We start from the raw sequence: 10228 nt of genomic DNA, 5'->3' as shown, positions 1-10228 counted from the left end.
ACTCTGAATGGCATTTCTAATGTATTATAATGTAACAAGCATTTTTTGTTTTTATAGCAACCATTTACAAAGTCACGTCCCCTTCCGAAACAGGCTCTGGAACGCCCCCTTTTGAGCCCTGCCCTCTCTCTAGCAGTGCACCAATTGTATCTAGTGACTGCCTGGTCACATGATCTTCCCCACAGAACTTTACATCTTTGGTCCTCATCTGCTGCACTGACTGCCATTTAGTGAACCCTCGGGAGTAAGGGAAGTGCAAAGACTGCTTCAGGCCCCTTGACTTGGAGTGGAGGTCCAGGGTACATCCTGAGGGTGAAGCCCCAAGAAGTGATCTCTGAGGTGCATGCTGTAAGAACTGAGTGTCAGAATAAAGTGATCCTGTTCAAAGATATCTTCCTGCCTGAGACTACAATCTATCAGGGGGAGGGGAAGGAAGTTCTCCTGCAGGGATTGTCCCCACATCCCGGGGGCCTGCAAGAGATGGAGGCGTTGTCACCGAGAGAGAGAATCAGTTACTACCCCAGAAGCCTGTCCTGTTCTCCTCCACAACACCGCAGGAGACTCAGATCTACTGTGAGCAGCAGGTATGCACCGCACCACACTGTGTAATGGCAGAATCTCCCAGAGAGGGGGGAAAAACCTCATTACAACTACAAGACTAGTATAATGTTCATATTAACAAGACAAAACACGTAATTTACCTACTGAAAATGTTCTATTTGGTGTTGTCACCATGGAAAAGCCATATTAACAAATGCAATGTCTTCCACCTAGAATAACGTGCTCTGTTTCCAGTAAACGGCAACACAAAGAATGAATTCTGAATGTCTGCTTCAGTAATCCATTCACTCATTACACTTCTCAGCACCAAAATGCAGCCCTGGTTCTAAACACACACACACACACACACACACACACACACACACACACACACACACACACACACACACACACACACACACACACACACACACACACACACACACACACACACACACACACACACACACACACACACACACACACACACACACACACACACACTAACACTAACACTAACACTCTGCAGCTTGCTTGCTCACTAGGAGGGGAAGTTTAGTATCTCCCATGGAGGATTGTGGTTTTAATTTAGGGGAACAACCACAACAACAAAATCTCTTTGTTTGGAGCAAGAGCAGAAAACATCTGCTTCGGTATATTTAATTAAATGGTCCTTTGTTCTTGTCCCTAATCCTCATAAACTCATTCAAATGATATGCAAACAGAAGTACCAAGGTAGCAGACAGGCATAAAACAGAGGGTGACTCTGAAACAATTTTCCAACTGAGAGGCCTAAGATTTTCTTGACAGTCGTGAAGGGGTTTAACTGTACAGGGGTTAAAGGGGATCTCCCATGTAGAACTAAATTACACTAATGGCAGTGATGTGATTGCTAGATAATAAGAAACAAAATCTACATGACCGATGTGCAGTTTTGCCAAACTAGCTTCATATTACCAGGACAGTTTGTCATTCTTTGTTCTGTATCAAGCTCCCTCACCATGCTGGTCCTCCGTTATTCTGTATTGTTGTTGAAAACTGAGAACTTGGACTCTATGAGCTCAGGATGATATTAGTAGGTTGATAATACTGTTGATATTTTCAGAGACAATTACACACTTCTATATTTTAAAGTTATTTGACAGATATTTATGAAGAGGAATGTGAGATTTGGGGAGCTGTTTTTTTTTTTTTTGCCTTATGTGAAGCACCTCATGTCTGCCATTCCCCTTTGTTAATCTGAATTTGGTGTGGAGCAAACTAGACGAACCCCCTCTTCATCTCAGGAAAATGTTCATGCTTCCAAAAATGAGTTTAAAATCCTATTTTTAAAGCATCAACCATCAGCCTTTAAATGTTAGGATGTGGTCTAAACCACTTACATTTCAGCCTTTCATCCAAAGCTTGGCTAGAGTTTATCCCCCTAAGCATTTTACTGGCACAATAAAAAGTGTGGTTGGGGTCTGCATTGTTTTATCATTTTAGTCACCCCTGCAAAAGTTATATACAGGCATAACCCGCACTAACGTACGCAATGGGTCAGGAGCATGTATGTAAAGCGAAAATGTACTTAAAGTGAAACACTACCTTTTTTCCACTTATCCAAGCTTCGGTACTGGAAGGAAGCCGATATTGCTGTTCAGGACGTGCTGACAGGCGCATGCGCGAGCTGCTGTTTGCCTATTGGGCGAGGGGAATCAGCGCATCACTACTACGGCGATTTGTAGGGCAGAATAAGTGTCCGTACTCGCGAAGCGAGTGTATGGACACAGGGGTATGGTGCTATTGAAAATATGACATTACTCACGAGTGTACTTAAAGTGAGTGTCCTTAAACCGGAGTATGCCTGTATGGGTGTGTAATGCTGAGCAATATTACCTAAATTAATCTAAAAGTTTTATTGAGGGTGCTTTTGAAAACAATTTTAATCATTCCAAATCAGCGATTCCAAAACTTTTTTACACTGTATACCCTGGCTAGAATAATATTTGTTCCGCAAACCTCTAATTAATTAATTTTGCTTACTCATCAGACTATTGCTAACAAAAGTGTTTCACAGATGTCAGGCAGTACAGGATTCTGATCTTGTGGGGGGAAACACACTTAAAAAGGTCTGTAAGGGAGTTGTCCTGGAACAGGATTATGTTTTTTCCCTGATCTCTGGATGCCAGCACACTTGCCCTGAAACTAGTTGTGCATTACTCGCGGCATGTGATTCCTGTGTAACATTACAACAAATGTATCCTTCCCTCCCTGGGTTGCCTGTTATCTAGCAACTACAGCACAGACCCCTGTAAGTTTCTCCCAGAAACGCTGGTTGTATAGTTAGTCCTACTATATCCTGTGTGTACAGACTAGCTCACTTCCTTTTGGATCCAGCAGTCTGTGAGAACACATCTCTTCTTGCCTCTCCCATACAAGGCATTCTTAATTTACCTCTCCCCCACATATGCCACTCACCCACAGTTCCCCATATCTGTTGTTATTGTTTGTTTTGCAATAAAAGTACAGAAAGAAAGATGGGCATCTAAAGGGAGTGAGTTAACCTGCCTGACCCTACCCCTTTGCTACAAGGGGCTTGAGGACCAGAGCAGGAGTGAAGGAGTTAACTCCCTTTATAAGGCAGGAAACTACACATTAGTGTCAGGTTTCCAATCTGAGCTAGGAGGTGTGTGGAATGAACTCCTGATTAAACAGGGTTTAAAAGACTGGAAGTGAGCACCTGTCAGTGTCCCTGTTGGAGGCTCTGTTAGACTTCCGGTTCCTAGTCTGCAGGAGAGGAGGGTCACAGAGGATAGCCTGTGACCCAGTTGGGATTTATACCCAGATATAACAGAGCTCCAGCCCACAGGGATCCAGGCTCGTTCACCAGAGGGATTTGCCTGCAAACAGTGGGGAACCCAAAGCCCCACCAAGCAGAGACGCCTGCACAGAGATAATGCAAGAGACTTCCTGGGAGCAGCAGGACAGCAACGCCTGCATCTGGAGAAACCGGAGATGCCGGACCAGCACAGTCAGATCAGACTTTCATATATATTGCTCCCTGATAAATTGTTATATGTTTTTGGGACTGGGAACTGGCCTATTCAGCCAGTAAGATAGTTGGAGACTTGTCAGTCTAGTAAGTCTCCAAAATGGAGTAGGCTTTGATTTTATGCTTTATGTTTTGGCTTAAAGGGATAGTACCCAATACTTTATATTGCTTGGTTGTAAATAAACTCTGCCGAGGGCTTATTTAAGCACAAGATCTACGTGTATGTGTTTCTCTGACCTCGCCTACTGGCCGCTCCATCACCAGGTCCCAAACTGCACCACAGTGTGTGCAGACAGCATGGGGGGTATAGCTGTCGGTTACTATAGTGCCTCCAAAAGTCACGCCCTACAATACGCTGCTGCTGTGGATACAACGCATTGTGGGGAGCAACTTTGGAACCTCCTGCTGTATTAGACAGCTACACCACACGCTAAGGTGCAGTTGACTTATCTTTTTTGAAGTTGCTCCTCCTCTCCCACACTGCCAGTGCCCCGCTTTCCCTCTCCCACACTGCCAGTGCCCCGCTTTCCCCTCTCCCTCACTGCCAGTGCCCCGCTTTCCCCTCTCCCTTACTGCCAGTGCCCCGCTTTCCCCTCTCCCACACTGCCAGTGCCCCGCTTTCCACTCTCCCTCACTGCCAGTGCCCTGCTTTCCCCTCTCCCACACTGCCAGTGCCCCGCTTTCCCCTCTCCCTCACTGCCAGTGCCCCGCTTTCCCCTCTCACTCACTGCCAGTGCCCCGCTTTCCCCTCTCACTCACTGCCAGTGCCCCGCTTTCCCCTCTCCCTCACTGCCAGTGCCCCACTTTCCCCTCTCCCTTACTGCCAGTGCCCCGCTTTCCCCTCTCCCTCACTGCCAGTGCCCCACTTTCCCCTCTCCCTCACTGCCAGTTCCCTGCTTTCCCCTCTCCCTCACTGCCAGTGCCCCGATTTCCCCTCTACCTTACTGCCAGTGCCCCGCTTTCCACCCTCTCTTACTGCCAGTGCCCCGCTTTCCCCTCTCCCTCACTGCCAGTGCCCCGCTTTCCCCTCTCCCTCACTGCCAGTGCCCCACTTTCCCCTCTCCCACACTGCCAGTTCCCTGCTTTCCCCTCTCCCTCACTGCCAGTGCCCCGCTTTCCCCTCTCCCACACTGCCAGTGCCCCGCTTTCCCCTCTCCCTCACTGCCAGTGCCCCGCTATCCCCTCTCCCTCACTGCCAGTGCCCTACTTTCCCCTCTCCCTCACTGCCAGTGCCCCACTTTCCCCTCTCCCTCACTGCCAGTGCCCGCTTTCCCCTCTCCCTCACTGCCAGTGCCCCACTTTCCCCTCTCCCTCACTGCCAGTGCCCCACTTTCCCCTCTCCCTCACTGCGAGTGCCCCACTTTCCCTCTCCCTTACTGGCAGTGCCCCGCTTTCCCCTCTCCCTCACTGCCAGTGCCCTACTTTCCCCTCTCCCTCACTGCCAATGCCCCGCTTTCCCTCTCCCTCACTGCCAGTGCCCCACTTTCCCCTCTCCCTCACTGCCAGTGCCCTGCTTTCCCCTCTCCCTTACTGCCAGTGCCCCACTTTCCCCTCTCACTCACTGCCAGTGCCCCGCTTTCCCCTCTCCCTCACTGCCAGTTCCCTGCTTTCCCCTCTCCCTCACTGCCAGTGCCCTGCTTTCGCCTCTCCCTCACTGCCAGTGCCCCGCTTTCCCCTCTCCCTCACTGCCAGTGCCCCACTTTCCCCTCTCCCTCACTGCCAGTGCCCCACTTTCCCCTCTACCTCACTGCGAGTGCCCCACTTTCCCTCTCCCTTACTGGCAGTGCCCCGCTTTCCCCTCTCCCTCACTGCCAGTGCCCTACTTTCCCCTCTCCCTCACTGCCAATGCCCCGCTTTCCCTCTCCCTCACTGCCAGTGCCCCACTTTCCCCTCTCCCTCACTGCCAGTGCCCTGCTTTCCCCTCTCCCTTACTGCCAGTGCCCCACTTTCCCCTCTCACTCACTGCCAGTGCCCCGCTTTCCCCTCTCCCTCACTGCCAGTTCCCTGCTTTCCCCTCTCCCTCACTGCCAGTGCCCTGCTTTCGCCTCTCCCTCACTGCCAGTGCCCCGCTTTCCCCTCTCCCTCACTGCCAGTGCCCCGCTTTCCACCCTCTCTTACTGCCAGTGCCCACTTTCCCCTCTCCCTCACTGCCAGTGCCCCGCTTTCCCCTCTCCCTCACTGCCAGTGCCCCACTTTCCCCTCTCCCTTACTGCCAGTGCCCCGCTTTCCCCTCTCCCTCACTGCCAGTGCCCCACTTTCCCCTCTCCCTCACTGCCAGTTCCCTGCTTTCCCCTCTCCCTCACTGCCAGTGCCCCGATTTCCCCTCTACCTTACTGCCAGTGCCCCGCTTTCCACCCTCTCTTACTGCCAGTGCCCACTTTCCCCTCTCCCTCACTGCCAGTGCCCCGCTTTCCCCTCTCCCTCACTGCCAGTGCCCCACTTTCCCCTCTCCCACACTGCCAGTTCCCTGCTTTCCCCTCTCCCTCACTGCCAGTGCCCCGCTTTCCCCTCTCCCACACTGCCAGTGCCCCGCTTTCCCCTCTCCCTCACTGCCAGTGCCCCGCTATCCCCTCTCCCTCACTGCCAGTGCCCTACTTTCCCCTCTCCCTCACTGCCAGTGCCCCACTTTCCCCTCTCCCTCACTGCCAGTGCCCGCTTTCCCCTCTCCCTCACTGCCAGTGCCCCACTTTCCCCTCTCCCTCACTGCCAGTGCCCCACTTTCCCCTCTACCTCACTGCGAGTGCCCCACTTTCCCTCTCCCTTACTGGCAGTGCCCCGCTTTCCCCTCTCCCTCACTGCCAGTGCCCTACTTTCCCCTCTCCCTCACTGCCAATGCCCCGCTTTCCCTCTCCCTCACTGCCAGTGCCCCACTTTCCCCTCTCCCTCACTGCCAGTGCCCTGCTTTCCCCTCTCCCTTACTGCCAGTGCCCCACTTTCCCCTCTCACTCACTGCCAGTGCCCCGCTTTCCCCTCTCCCTCACTGCCAGTTCCCTGCTTTCCCCTCTCCCTCACTGCCAGTGCCCTGCTTTCGCCTCTCCCTCACTGCCAGTGCCCCGCTTTCCCCTCTCCCTCACTGCCAGTGCCCCACTTTCCCCTCTCCCTCACTGCCAGTGCCCCACTTTCCCCTCTCCCTCACTGCCAGTGCCCCACTTTCCCCTCTCCCTCACTGCCAGTGCCCTGCTTTCCCCTCTCAGTCACTGCCAGTGCCCTGCTTTCCCCTCTCCCTCACTGCCAGTGCCCCACTTTCCCCTCTCCCTCACTGCTGGTGCCCTGCTTTCCCCTCTCCCTCACTGCCAGTGCCCTGCTTTCCCCTCTCCCTCACTGCCAGTGTCCTGCTTTCCCCTCTCACTCACTGCTGGTGCCCTGCTTTCCCCTCTCCCTCACTGCCAGTGCCCTGCTTTCCCCTCTCCCTCACTGCCAGTGCCCCACTTTCCCCTCTCACTCACTGCCAGTGCCCCGCTTTCCCCTCTCCCTCACTGCCCCAGTAACACGGTGAGCTTTCTACATTCTCCTTGCACCGCTCCTCTCTTGCTGATAGCATTTTCTCTACCCGCTCTCTCCCTAATTGAACCTACGGTGCACCATTACTTTTAATTATTTCCAAGGACTCGGTTTCAGCTTAGTCGATGATTTGAGCAAGTTACAATGTCTCCCTGGGAAAAAAGCATCGATCAGGCATTAGCATGATCACGTTTAAGAAAAGTACCACCCCCCTTTTTGCATTTACATCCATACCTGCAAAGCACTGCAAGCTCATTCTCCTGACAGTGCTTAGGAGGCACCTTGAAAATACAAGGGACTCAGGCCCATATTTAGTAAGTGTGCTATGGTGTCTTATAATGCCAGAAGACAACTTGTGGCCCATTCAGTTGAATGAACCGTGAGGGGTCTTGAGCATCCCTCAGTAAACATGGCTCTCACTCATTACCTAGAGCAGGGGTGGCCTACTCCAGTCCTCAAGGGCCACAAACAGATCAGGCTTTAAGGATATCCCTGCTTCAGCACAGGTGGCTCAAATCAATGGCTCAGTCTTCGACTGAGCCACTGATTGAGCCACCTGTGCTGAAGTAGGGATATCCTTACAACCTGATCTATTGGTGGCCCTTGAGGACTGGAGTAGGCCACTCCTGATCTACTGTAGAACCTGAGACACAGAACGTTGAATTCCCCTGTAAACTGGATCCTACTATCACTGTTCTTCAACATATCACTGACAGCGAGGGGTCCGGTAGAGAATTCACTGAGAAGAGAAGCGGATATGAGAGAGGTAAAAAAAACGTACGAATCCCACCAGGGTCATGAAATTTAATTTGAGGACTTCGACTTCAATGAGCCATTTATGTGACAGGTAATTTGTCCTGAAATATAATAGATATCCCAGCTTGGTGATTATTCATTTCTTTGGCAAAGCCTCAAAGTTGTCATTGCTAATATTAAAAGCCATTAACAAATATGTTGCACTTTGCAGTGTCCCATCTAATCCCTCAAATATATACATTTAGTGCTGTTATTCTCTATCAGTGTGTCATCAAAAGAAATTATAGAACGCGGACAAACTTTAGAAGGGTTTAAAACCTTCATTTTAAACAGACACATAAATATGTATCAAACGGAATAAAAGAACTGAGACTCCATGTTAACTCTTTGAATGCTGGATGGGCCAACAAAAAGGTCATGTTGCAGGGTCAATGCAACAACACGTGGGTTTCTTAGAATGGGCTTGTTTATTCAGCCTCAAAATATCGCATACAAAAATCATACAGCTTCTTTGCAGCATATGCAAACAAACAGAAAATAAGTCCTGAGCAGGGCTTTGCCGTTTTCCCCACAAGGGCTGTTTAAAGTCCAGAGTAGCAATGAGCAATAATATATCATAGGAAAATACAGACCTTGTAGCAAGCAGTTTTCCTCCAGCATTCCAGTCTCTCACTGTTCAGACAGCCAGGCATGTGTGTGCAGCCTGGGTTATTAAAGCCCCTTAATGAGGCAGCTGGGACCTGACCAATTAAACAAACCCTTTCCCAGCTGAAATTTAACGTGGTCACTGCAGACCTAAACGTAGGTCTGGTGTCTTATATTCACCCTATTACATTCCTCCCCTGTTAGTGTGTGGCTGGGGCCATGCATGGCTGAAGCCCGACCATCCAACCTTTCTCAAGAGAAGAAATCAGCATTTGCATTTTCCTTTCCAGGCCTGTGTTGAATCTCAAATGAGAAAGGTTGGAGGGCCATATACCACCTGGTCAACCTAGAATTGGAGTCTTTCATTGTATTAACCACTTTAATGGAGTATGGTCTGTCACCAAAGTAAAATGGACTCCTGCCAGGTAATGCCTCAAGGCCTCAATTGCCCACTTTACTGCAAGGCAAACCTTTTTCCAGCTGAAATTGAACCTGGTCACTGCTGCACTGCAGACATAAACATAGGTCTTCCAGGCATAGGTCTGGTGTCTTATATTCACCCTGTTACAGGTTACAAGGTGACAGAAATGTCACAAGTCATTGATTTAGTACAGGATTGGCAGACTCCAGTCCTCAAGGGCTACCAGGTTTTCAGGGTCAGGTTTTCAGGATATCCCTGCTTCAGCCCAGGTGGCTCAATCAGTCCCAGCTTCAGCACATGTGGCTCAATCAGTCCCTGCTTCAGCACAGGTGGCTCAATCAGTAGCTCAGTCTTTGACTGAACCACCTGTGCTGAAGCAGGGATATTCTGTAAACCTGACCTGTTGGTGACCCTTGAGAACAGGAGTTGCCTACCCCTGGTCTAGTAGACCTGCAGTAGCTACGTCATAGCAGATTCTGTACATTTCCAGTATGTCATTCACAGGCAGAGTGATATCTGGGTGAGAACCTCTTCCAATGTTTTTGTAATTGCTTTGATTTGATCACAGGACACACTGGTTGAATTAGCGAATGGGGGTCCGCGGAACAAGAAGATTGTTGATCACCCCCAGCACACAATAAGTGTATATCTACACATATACTTACACAGACACACATCAATACATGTGACCACTATGCATAATATTATTTATTTACCCTGTATATGATTAACATGTGCATAGATCATATTTGTAGAGTGTATGTGAAAATGTACATTGGAATATATGTGCACTGATTGTACAATGTGTGTCAGGACGAAGGGACACCCTGTGTGGTCTGAGTGTGAGCAGGAATGATGCCACCACGACTCACGAAGTGCTAGCGCTGACACATAGCGGGAAACTGCCAAGCTGCTTGCGGACTGAGCGCGGGAAGCAGCGCTCAACAGCAATGCCACGTCCGCGCTTGAGCCTGCCACGGGGCACTGCTACCCCCCTTGACCCCCTACCAAATTTGTAAGTTGGGCATTCCTGCGTTTTGTATTTGATCTAAAGCTGGGCCTGGCCGCTACAGCCTCAGTGCAGGGGTACGCGCTAGTGGGAACCTTATATAGGGTGACCAGACGTGCCGCTATTTTGGACCTTGTGCCGGGTCCCGACTTTTTTGAAAAATGGCCCAGCTTGTCACGGGGAAAATATGGCCACCCTGCCCTTGAAGGACCAATTCATGCGCTTTTTAAAAAAAATTATTTTTTTTAAACATGTGGTTGAAGCAGGGGGTCTCGGGAGCTGAACCCCGTTAATTTCAGCTCCGGGGTGCCTCTGCTTCCCG

Source organism: Ascaphus truei, chromosome 8 (genome assembly GCF_040206685.1).
Source record: "Ascaphus truei isolate aAscTru1 chromosome 8, aAscTru1.hap1, whole genome shotgun sequence".
NCBI lineage: Eukaryota > Metazoa > Chordata > Amphibia > Anura > Ascaphidae > Ascaphus > Ascaphus truei.
Note: the sequence above shows the minus strand (reverse complement) of the source record.